At 46.2% G+C, this 12,181-nt stretch overlaps 1 long non-coding RNA gene across 1 annotated transcript; it reads right to left on the bottom strand.

Moving 5' to 3' along the window:
- Positions 1-490: 490 nt before the first annotated feature.
- Positions 491-4,004, bottom strand: LOC142048054 (uncharacterized). The gene is made up of 3 exons (XR_012657380.1): positions 3,930-4,004; positions 2,373-2,533; positions 491-1,313 (listed from the first exon to the last, which is right to left on the bottom strand). It is a non-coding gene; the product is annotated as an uncharacterized LOC142048054 (long non-coding RNA).
- Positions 4,005-12,181: the final 8,177 nt, after the last annotated feature.

The following is a 12,181-nucleotide window of genomic DNA, read 5'->3' as shown; positions in this document are numbered from 1 at the left end:
TAAAAAAGTCATGATTATGTCAAATTAACTTTCTCCATCTCACACGCATTAGCACCGAGTGACGTTCGGCTGGAAAATACGCAAATCTCAGCGCTGGATACATAAGAATCACCATACTGGTTCACATTAATAGTTTATGGTGGTGCGTTGGGTGTTTTTTATATCCTGCCAGGGAAAAAGACGCTGCAATAGGAAGCATGACTCAGCCTTTTATGTAAGCTGTCAATGACAGAAAGCAGAAATAATTTGAGGAACGTGGCGGAACCGCGGACTGTCGCTCCCGAGCAGGACGTCCTGGCCGCGGCAGGAATGACCCCCTGCGCCCTGACCGTGGTTGTGCCCCACGCACCCACTCTTCAAGGACACAGAACTTGGGAGTTAAGGACTTTTTCAAGCTGGAAAGAGAACCGAACCCAGCGTTTTCAGTAACTCCTAGGCTGGAATATTACAGGATCGCTACCCTGCTCTCCTGGCGCCGCAAACACCACTTCAAACATCTGCCTTTCCTAAGGGTCCCGGTGCTGCCCTCCCTCTGGTATTTTTCCGGGCCCACCTTCCCTGTGTGGTGCGCAGCCTGCCTCACACAGCCGATTTTACTCTCTAATGCTACAGACTACAATGAAAAGTTTTACAGTCTGAAAGTGATCATTTTAATGACTTTACAGAGTGTAACAGGCACCGTAACACATACCTTAAATGGCTGTTTCGGGGAGATATGGGTTCATTATTTTCACTTTAGAATCCAATCACCCCCTCCCAAATAAAACAATACAATTTTATTCTAGCGATTATTTGCTTCCATGACAATTTTTCCATAACGTTTTGATGGATGCATTTTTTTTTTTTAACACATTTGTAGACATCTATCGAATTACTTATACTGAAATCTACCCTAGACGTAAAGGCTTACAAAACACCTACAGGCTCTGATTCCTGGTCCAGGGGAACCGACCGGTTCTGCCTTTGAGCAGCAATAAGATGCTATTTAAGCAGAACTTCCAAATCAAGCCACCTCTTTGGTCTGTTCCCCTCGTATTTCCAGAGCATCCAGAACTGTCGTATGAAACAGCTCTTCCAGCACCCATTTGCGTACCCGCCGCCTACGAACTTGCGTACTCCCTGTCTGAACATCCAATACTGTTTGCCTCCGCAGCCTCCTGTGACAGCAAGCGCCAGAAAATCACAGCCCTCCGAGTCGGGAACCATTAGCTGGTGCAAATCCATCTCCGAACTGTACGTAGGGCTGAAGTTGCACTCTAAGCATTCAGATTTTAAGACGACTTGCTGTGAAGTCCACACATAACTTGAATTCTCTATGAAGAGACAGGGCATTAGCAGATTCAAGCGTTTACTTCACCAAGTTAATTACGCGGCTTTCTTTCAATCACACCCAATAAGACAAATACCCTGCAAGCATTTTAAAAATGAACAATTGCTGCTTATATGATTTCATCCAGAAAAAAGGAGAAGCAACGGGAACGCATAGGCTGGAACTCGCATGTGATGCAAGCACAAGCTGCCATGGCAGCGTGACTGGGGAGGCTTGAGGGAAAAACACTGGTGTGAAAAAGGAGCATCAACATGGAATTCAGTAACTAAAGTCACACAAAATGGCTACTTTACAAGTAAAGCGAGGCTACAAGGGCAGGAGGGAACAGCACATGAGGGAACCAAAACCAGCATCTAAATCCCACTCCAGCACATATTGATGATGTGCGTCTTCCCTTCCCTTGGGCCTTTGTTCCTTTAAAAGCAGAGGATAAATATTTACTCTGCTGAATGCACACAAAATCACTACGCCGTGTGCTACTTTTAGCCAAATTTCATCTTCTCAGTATAGTACTCCAACAAGATACCATCCCGTATTCGAACATATGCTTGCTTCATTAGCGCTTACACTTGTATGGGAGAGAGATTGAATGCAATTTCTGTGAATATTGCAGAAGATGTGTGCCAATATAGATGGAAGTACTAATACCCTGCAGTGACAAATCACTGTTTTATTTTAATCTCAGAGTTCTTTATGATAGATTGAAATAATCCAATTCTTTGTGAAAGATACCCAGGCACATACAGATCTAATCATCATAATTGGTAATAGTAATTTTGCTGGAAGAACGTGTTAAGACTGATCGATAAGAGATCCTCATGGTAGGCAGCATACAAACACACCAGTAGCAGTAGCCAATTCCCATCTTGAAGAGCTCATGACTTAAGTATGAATATGTCAGTGACAGACCCAAAAGTACAACCTAAAAATAGGAGGGGGGAAAAAAAAAAAAGCCCCAAACTGGAGCCCGACAGACCCTGCCCGATATCCTGCAGTGAGGCCTCTGGGGAGGAATAAAAACCCCACAACACCGGCAACTTACCAAACGCTGCTGCTTTCAAAGCTAAACATCTGGGAAGAGACATGACTTCTTGTGCTTGATATCACAAAGTCCACCAACAGAGCAACAAGGCATCCAAAACCACAGCAAATTTATCAGCCATAAACCTCAATACAGAAGTGCTCAGAATGCTTATGGAGGAACTGGATTGTCCCAAGATGGGAAAGAAAACAGAAAAAAAAAAATGACTCTAGGCAATTGAAAAGGACATCGGTGGAAAGTTTTCCCAAGAAATTATAGGCATCCAGATAAAACATCCACCCCGAAGCAACCAAAACGCAAAAACTCAAGTCAAGCTGAGATGAATTCAAGAGGCGTCTCAGTGCCTGCAAACTTGCATTCCTTGCCAGGAAAAAAATCACCGGTGGAAAACCTTCCATAGCTCTAATGGAAAGCCAAAGGCTCCTGAAGTCACTTAGGCATTTTTGAAAGCATTGCCTGGAGTGTTTTCTGTTTGCTTCTGATCCCATAACGCAACTTCCAGCCCTCACGCAAGCTTCCTAATCCTGCAGCCGTTACGGCTACGAGTTGCCAATATAATTTTATGTTTGATCCCCCTGCTCTCAAAATGTGCTGCTGTGGAGCTCCAAATGAACTCTGTTAGCGCTGACCATGAAATCAGTTGCTGTGATTTGTTTGCATATAGATTGAAAAATCAAGTGATGTTAGTTCAGATTTGCGAACAAGGGGTGGGGCGAGAGAAAGGAAAAAAAAATCCCGCTTGCCTACAACCCGTGAACTGAACAAACTGCTGCTTAACACTGCAGGGGGCTCCTGTACTTTCTCCTTGTACCTACTTATGGTTCGCGCTGCAATATCTCGTAAAGCAAGGTTAACTTTGCGTTAATGCAGTGGCAAGTTTATTACGGGTATAAACATAATGGTCAGAGAATAGGTCAAAGAAACGGAATGAATGGCATCGTTGAATTTCAGTCTAAACCCCTTAGAAACTCTCAAGCAGTTGACGCTCTTGTGCCTGACCCTTCGTTAAGCAGCACCCTTTCTACTCACAGGATCTTTTTATATACAAAGGGCCCAGATGACTGCTGGTGTAAATCAGCTACGCTGACTTGTGCGGGGCGATGCCAACCGAGGGCCTGGCACAAACATCATAATATGAGGCCAGGAATGACAAATGCTAAGGAGAGCAAAAGAATTCGATCCAGGAGAAAATGACAAATCCGTAGTCTTCATTATGAGCACTGCTTGCCTCCACCAGCTGATCGTTCCAAAGAGATGGAGAATAAATTCTGGTCCCAGCAGTTCTGCTGTATTGTAAATCCGGACTGATAACTCCACTGCGCCCAGCAGTGTTTATTTTATATTTAGGGGCAGGTCCCAGCAAAGGGCTGAAACGGGAGGACTTTGTCACGCTGCTGCGGCTTAGGTTCATCGCTAAGCTCTGACTCTCAAAAGCGCTTACACAGCCTGTCCCCTCTGAGTCACCAGACTGCTCGTGTGGGGAATAATTAGGAGGAGGAAGAGGAGGCAAGGAGCAAATTGCAAATACTGAATCAATGCAGCAGAGTCATCACGTACGTGCTACGGTGCCCTGGATGGTACGTTTTTCAGCTGCCTTCTTTCGCTGTGCTCCACCTCGTGCGTACGTACCCTGCACTCAGAATTAAAAAGCACTGTAGCTGTGAAGGTTAATAATTGACAAGGGACAGTACAGAGTATCTTAGCCACCTTGCTGAAAGTCAGTGACGCTAAACGCATAATTGTCCGGTACAGCTATATTTGTTTCAGGTATACTGCAGAACGTTTTCTCATGCCCAAGATATTACTCTCCTGTGATCGCAGGAATATCTGAGCCAGATCAGCCTGCAAATGCTTCTTGAGGAAATTGGGTTTCTCCGCTCTATTAAGAGCATTTCATTTTTATGATTAAAATCAGAAAACAATGTTCTTCCCAGTTAAAGTGAAATGTGAAAAATACGACTTTCCTATGACTAGGTTTCCAAATACTTATCTAAAGTGCTCTGAAAAGGCATTAATAAATAAGGATGAAAAATGAAAACTGCATAGCTAACATGTTTCATAAACTATATTTGCCATGAGTTATGGACAACATGCTTTAGAGAAATAATAATAATACTTTACACTTCCGTACAGCACCTTTCAGTTGAGAGACTTCCACAAATAAAATACTGAGCCTTAATCAGAAAGAAAGGCATCAATTTCTCCATTACACAAAATTAGGTAAATCAAGGCAAAGACTAAGAACCAGCCAACGGTTAAAACCACAGCAGGCAAATCTCCCTGTAGACCCTTATTGACTCAAGTACTTGGATGCGCGCTTCGTGATCCACTCACATCAAAGGGACATCAGATTATAGCTAAAATTAAGCCTATACTCATGCGGTTGGAGTTTGTGTGTTCTGGGGATGTGTTTTTGTTGCGCTGGGCTGGGTTGCTGTTTCACAGATGGACACAGAGCAATACGAATGGATAGATGGAAGAACCAAGACTGTATTTCATTCCAGAAAGCACACTATTTTGGAAGATCTCTACAGCAAAACAAGGAAGGACTTCTGACAGATCTTAAAGGTGTTTAACCAACTCGTTCCTGCCATCGGGATACAAATGATCACAAAATACGTGTGATCATCTGGACCAAAATGACTTAACTGAATGTCGTACAGGTCGGCTTGGGCTGCATGAAGTCCTTCAGGCACCACGTTGCCGGCTGGACCTTGCTGCCTAAACACAGGGAGAAGTCAGCTAATGGTCAAAATTTTGGGTGGTTGGTGACTCATTGAGCACACTGTGGGGAAGAAAAACTACGTTTCCAGTCTAGTATGTGAGCTCAGATCGTACAATGGCAGAAAAAATAGCCAAAAGACAAAGTACATACAAAAAATGTAACGCAACAGCAAATGGAAGCAACCGAGAGCCCTTTTCTTCAGCACAAGCAAAAAGCCCTAGGTTCCAGGGCTTTGCATCTTCCAGATCACAAGAAGGGGGAGAGCAGCAGGCTTTTGCAGGTTACAAAGGTCTAAAAATGTGCCACTTTGCTTGTGATGAAGGACAGCTGAGAAGAAAGGAGTACAGTTGAATTTTGGTTAAAAAAAATAATGATAATGAAAGTCCTTGAGACAAAAAGAAAAAAAAAAAAAAGGAGGGGGGATTACTTGGCATAGGAGGGTATGCAGGAAGCTCTGAAAGACCAGAATAATGCACCATCAAAACACAACCATTTTAAAAAAGTACCTTTTCTTCCCTGCTCAGGTTGTCGTCTTTTGTTCCATCTCATTTCAGTGACCATCAATACATCTGTCTTTTCCCCTCTCAGCTGGATGTGGTTGACAGTAATCCAATTGGATATAAGCCCAGATGCATTTCTTTCTTTCTTTTTTCTTTGTAATCTCTATAAAAAGCAAAATCCACAGAAGACTAGCATTACTTACAATTCAAAGCCAACCTCTATTTCAAGCCCCCACCCTAGCAGCAAGAAAAAAAAAAAATCACAGGAAATTCATTATGGAAATTTAGCTGATAAAAAGCATTTCTTTTCCCGTCAATGCCCGTACTCTTTTAGCCTAGCAGGGCAATCTGACTCTGATAATCTAATCCACTAAATATAATGCCTAAAAGAGTTCTGAGCCACCTTTAACTAGCTAATAACACCGAGCCCTGCAGTAACAGGGTGTCCAGCTTCAAAATTTCACAGACAAAACCACACAGGATGGTTGAGGTTGGAGGGGCCCCATCGGAGATCATCTAGTCCAACCCCCTTGCTCCAAGCAGGGCCAGCCACAGCAGGGTGCTCACGATCTTGCCCGATTGGGCTTTGAATATCTGCGAGGATGGAGACTCCACAAAACCTCTCTGGGCAACCTCTTCCAGAATTTTGCCAGAAGTCACAAGCGTCCAGTTGTCACCATAAGTCTCCATTTCGCAACTGAGTAAGCACAGATTCTGCCCTCACCGCCTCCGGTACAGCTGGGGCTTCAGGCACGTCTCGAAGTGCAAGGTCCCAGAGATCTCACTCTCTTTCCCATCACCTCTGACGCCGCGCAGCCTGCTGATTTCCTGCTGCAGCTCCTTGCCACGGCAAAACAGACCCTCCGCTACTGCACGCCTCCTGCAGGCGTGGGGACCACCTCTGCCCTGCCCCAGGCTCAGCCGGGGCACCGAGCACTCCCCGCAGCCCAAGACCCGCGCGGCTGCCTCCTCCCGACCCACCTCACTCTTGCATCAAGGTCTCTGATGCCAAGGAATAGCTGTTCCGGACCACGCCGGTGTCACCGCCATGGCTTTGCTGAGGACAGCATCCATGGGCTGAGCTCCTGCTCCCCTTCTCCGTGCCCTTCTCCGTGAACCGTCGTGCCAAGTGCCGCATCTTTTGGCTGCTTCAGTTGTGCGAAGCGCTGCGTTTGCTGGCTGCCCATCAGCCCCGCTCCAGCCCAGCGCTTACAACAGGGCTCTCCCTCCTACCTACCGACCCTCATGGCTGACCCTCAGTTTGATTAACTGCTTTTGCAAGTCTTTCTTCCTGATATGATATTTCTTTGGTGGAGAGAGGAAACTTCAGTGGTGCAGTTTTAGTAAAGGACAAAGGACAAGCAAACAGATCAGAAATGGACCCCTGGGAGAAACTCTCTAAGGTGCCGTACAGTTTCAGCCCTGGTTGCAGACACTCCGAAGGTGTTCTGAACTCTCTGGGGGCAAAGGCCACCATGCTATTCTTGATTACCTCCTAAGGCCTCCTAAAATTCAGTAGCTGCCTTGCCTATTCCGTACGGCTATGCTTTGGTGCCTAAGAAAGCATCGCGGAGGACCCCACCCCTGCCTTTTTCTTTTCAGATAAATGATAGCCTCCAAGTCTTCAGAGAAAAGGCTGAAATCATAATTTAAGTTTACCTTAAAGTCTCAGAAAACAGGACAAACCCAACATTTCTCTCCGCCTGCTCCCTTCTGTTTTAGCACACCTGATTCCAGATTTGTGAGTATTTAGAAATTATAATGCTGTTAGATGCTTTTCAGCTTAGGGTAACAGGGGTGACACATCCCTAGCAGGTTTTAATAACAACTGGCCATATCCGAGGCTGCGGGAACTCAGCAGGGGCCAAAGGCCACACACAGAGACAAGAGCCCACAAGAAATGGCCAGGCAGCACCTTCCAGATCTACCTGAGCATCTGCAGGCACCGTGGAGCTGCCTGCTCATACTGTGGAAGCATCTTGCTGCTGCGGACAGCGGTCTACAGAGCCAGCTTGCTGCGTGACACCTGCAGAGCCATGGGGACCCAGTGAACACAGGATCCCTGCCTCCTGGAATTGCTTGCGCTTTGTTTTCCTTGAGTCTACGGCAGCTGGCACTAATGGGAATGCAGGAGGAGAGAATTTAAAGTCTCTGGCTCTGCCTTCTGTGCATTTAATCTACCCTGTTTGTGTTATCTTTCTGGAGGATATTCCCCTGGCCTCACAAAGACCAGTTAGCTGCACAACCTGTTTATATACTCCTCCTCCTCCTCTAGCATATGTATTACAAAATGCACTATTCCGTGCTCTTCGGAGCCAGCTAGCAGCTCTCCTTACATAAGCTTGGGCAGAGAGATTGACATTTGTTGAATATATTCCTCTTCAGGAGCTCAAGCTGACTGAGGTTTCCAGTTCTTCCTCCTCTAATTCAGTCTCATTTGAATGTACCCCGAAACAAGGCGGGGCTAGAAGGCTGTCAGCAGGAAAGTTTAAGACGACAAAATGGTCTTGGGTAAAAGCAAGAACTTGAGAAAAGCTTAGGAAACATAAATTGAATCTCCATTTCTTCCACAGACACCCTCTCATGGCTTGAAAGAAATCACCCAATCTTTCTAGACGCTATATTCTCCCTAGTGCAAGAGACATAAGTAGTTTTCCATCATCGGTTCATTGGTCCTGCCTCCAACCCAGGGTTTGGTCAGTGCTTGTTCTTGCTTAGGGCCTCAGGATATCACAGCTCTAATAGTGGTAACAGAGCTCATCGCTCACGGCGAACAAATCAGGAGATGCAACCATTAGGATTTCATAACCCAAAGTTCACTGCTCTTAACAGTAACGCCAGGACCTGAAACCAGCACGAAATGTCATTTCCCAATTCTCCATTATCCTTTAGTAGCCACTAATGCATGTGGAAACACAATATGCCAGAAACACAATAAATAAGTCCCCTCATTTCCCACCTTGACCTTTATCTGCCTCTTAACAACCTTTGAAAAAAAAATTTTTAACCAGAGATGGTTAAAACCCAACCTGATTATTATGAAGCAGGTATTTTCCCCTCTCCTGTTGTGTCCTTCGCTCCACTTCGTCACCACGGTCATTCATTTTAAACAGCACTAATTGCCATCGTTTGGCCTTTCAAAGCACACCTCACCCATCTGCACTGGCAGGGCCTAAACGCAGGAAAAACAGGGTTTGAGTCTTGTCAAAGCCAGGGAGGACGACGAGGGAGAATGTGCTAAGATACACCCAAGCTGGTGAAGAGGAGGTGTAAAAGACACCATCTGGATATCCCCACATCACAGGGCGGATTGGCTCAAAATTAGGATAGACAATGTTGAAATGGCAATATTACTATCCTCCTTCAGGGCAGCCACAGCTCCCTTACATTTAGCACTTCAGTGAGCTATTGAAACAGCTGTATCAGGTCAAAGGCTCCAAAGGGTCCATCCAGCCCTGCCTCAGCATAGCGTGGCGGGACAGCAGTACAAGAAACCACACGAGAAGCGGGACGTACGCTCTCCAGGCCGCCAGCGACAGGGCTTTCAGGGATTGCACTGCCATCCCTGCCTTATTAGATATCCCGCTTAATAAGCAGCCACTCTGAAGCTCTTATAAAGACCTCCCTGCATAAAAGAGCGTTTGCTTTCACCATTCTGCTAACGTTCTGGAAAGCTGCGTCTTTCCAGGAGCAACCTGAACCAAGGAAGTCCATCGCCTACTTCTCTGTGGAGACAGACATGCTAAAATAAAGACATGACACGAAGTTAGAGGTCAACGTGGGGTAACGGGCCGGTAATGTCCCCTCTCCGTTATTCTTATCCAAGGATAATTGAGCCTAAAATATTTCAAGACAAAAGCCCCTGCCCAAAGTCAGCTGGACTCTGGCTCATGCTAAATTAATAGAATTTAGGACAAAGAGGAATTATTAGCTCCCCTAGTGTGACATGCTGTGGAGTTGCTCGGTATTGAGGCCAAACTAAAACGACTCTATTCCCAGGCTCAGAAGTCAAACCAAAACCGAAACGGACTTTTGATGTTATCTTTGTGTTTGTGTGAAGTTGTTTCTTATCATCTTTGGTCATTCCTTTGTGCCAATTAGTTCCAGACAAGGAAAGAGGTGGGGCACTGCAGCACCTTCTGACAAAATCTGTCTTCTGTTAAATTTACAGCTCAGTTTTATACACCTCAAAAATTCTCACACTTCAGATAAGCCAAGGACAAACTTGAATATCTGAAATGAACCTCCAAACCTTTTGAATTTTCCCCAGCATATGCAAGGAAGGCTGCTGCCAATCTCAGTATACATCTAGTTAGATTGCTATTCAGAAATATATTGTAACTATTTTATAACAGAGCCTTGCTATGATTCAGCTTAAGCTTGAGCTTCCGTATTCGTGCTTGACAAACCTGGTGGCCTTCTATGACAAAGTGACTTGCCTGGTTGACATGGGGCGGGCGGTGGACATTGGTTACCCGGACTTCTCCAAGGCCTTTGATACAGTCCCCAATAGTCTCCTCCTGGAGAAATTGATGCGTTATGGCCTAGACAAGTGGTCTGTGCAGTGGGTGGGGACCTGGCTGACAGGCCGCACCCAAAGGGGGGTGGTAAATAGCATTTTCTCAAACTGGCAACCTGTCACTAGTGGGGCCCCAGGGATCGATATTGGGCCCAATGTTATTCAACATCTTTATAAGTGATCTGGATACCGGCATCAAGTGTAGCCTGATGACGTTTGCTGATGACACCAAGTTGAGTGGGGAAGCAGACACTCCAGAAGGGAGAGCTGCTCTGCAGGGAGATCTGGATAGGCTGGAGGAGTGGGCCAGCAAGAACCTTACGAAGTTCAACAAGGAAAAGTGTAAGGTCATGCACCTGGGAAAACACAATCCGGGAGTGCAGCACAGACTGGGATCCACCTGGCAGGAGAGCAGCTCTGTGGAAAGGGACCTGGGGTCCTGGTGGACAGAAAGCTCAACATGAGCGAACGCTGGCTGCTGCGGCCAAGGCGGCCAACAGGACGCTGGGTTGCATCAACAAGGGCATCGCCAGCAGAGAGAAAGAAGTCATCATCCCGCTCTACTCAGCGCTGGTCAGGCCATACCTGGAGCGCTGTGTGCAGTTCTGGTCCCCGCTGTACAAGAAGGATGTGGCCAGGCTGGAAGGGGCCCAGAGAAGGGCCACCAGGATGAGCAGGGGACTGGGAAGCTGCCATACGAGGATGGGCTGGGAGAGCTGGGTTTGTTCAGCCTTGAGAAAAGGAGGCTCAGAGGGGATCTCATCCCCGTGTACCAGGACTTAGGGGGCAGCTACAAAGGAGATGGAGACTCCCTTTTTACACGGAGTCCCATGGACAGGACAAGGGGGATGGACACAAGCTGCTCTTGGGGAGATTCCGACTGGACACGAGAGGGAAATTTTTCACAGTGAGGACAGTCACCATTGGAATAATCTCCCCAGGGAAGGGGTTGGCTCGGCCACGTTGGGCACCTTCAAGAGTCGTCTGGGTGGGGTGCTGGGCCATCCTGTCTAGACTGTGCCCTTCCTAGAAAGGTTGGACTAGATGATCCCTGAGGTCCCTTCCAGCCTGGGATTCTGGGATTCTACGACTAAATATCGTTTACACAAGAAGTTTGCTCCCGTTTTTCTAATGCCGACCACGGCACCTATTTGCTCGATTAACTAATAGTGACACTGATACGGATTTGTGTTCCGTTTGTGCAGCTCATCTGGTTAAACTGCTGAACATTGATTTGTAATACTGTGTGCGGAAGCTGGAGTGTGTTTGAAAAGCACCTAATCCTGCTTCCGCTTACGCTGCCGGAATCAACAAAGTTTTGCTACGGAGAAACCAACGCACGGTGCCAGCCGGGCCATTTACCTTTGGGATGAGAGATAAACTCCGCCGTCCTGCGCATTTTTTGGTCTTAAGACCTCCTGTGGCACACGGGCACTCGAGGTGTACATCTAAAATGTTGTGCTAATCCTAAACACAAGGATGAATGATTGCTTTTTCACAAAACAACTCCCTGTGCCCCGGGAGCTCTTACAGTGCGGGGAAAGCTGCGTCTTCACTGCCTTAATTGGATGAGGATGGAGCTGAGGCTGCGTTTCTCTCCACAGGTGGCTGCACTGAACAAAAGCAGACCTGGGATCTCCCTTTTCAAACACAAAAACACCGGTTTGTTGAACCACTACCAAACCCTATTTGCAAGCTGGAAACAGAGCAGAAAAAGTAAAAATAAAACAAGTTAAGCAGGCTTAGGTATCACAGCTCTGCTGCAAGGCTTTTTCTAGTTCAATTCCAGTTCAGCTGAAGAACGGACGCAGCCTTTCTCCTTGTGTTTCCCTGCACAGGGAACCTCTACAAATAAACATTTAAGAAACACAGTCTTTCTCCCTCTCTCTCGCTTCCTACCACTGTGATTTACAAGGTGAAATTAAAAATACACACATCCCAGTGCTCGGGGTTTTACATCTTGGGTCACTGATTTATAAAAGCTGCCAGTGAATTTTAAATGCTTCGTTTTGATTTAGAAATCATTGTTTGAAAGTTGTATTTATCTCAAATATTCAGCTGTATC

The sequence above is a fragment of the Phalacrocorax aristotelis genome, chromosome 24 (genome assembly GCF_949628215.1).
Source record: "Phalacrocorax aristotelis chromosome 24, bGulAri2.1, whole genome shotgun sequence".
Lineage (NCBI taxonomy): Eukaryota > Metazoa > Chordata > Aves > Suliformes > Phalacrocoracidae > Phalacrocorax > Phalacrocorax aristotelis.
Note: the sequence above shows the minus strand (reverse complement) of the source record. Positions and strands in the feature narration are given on the sequence as shown.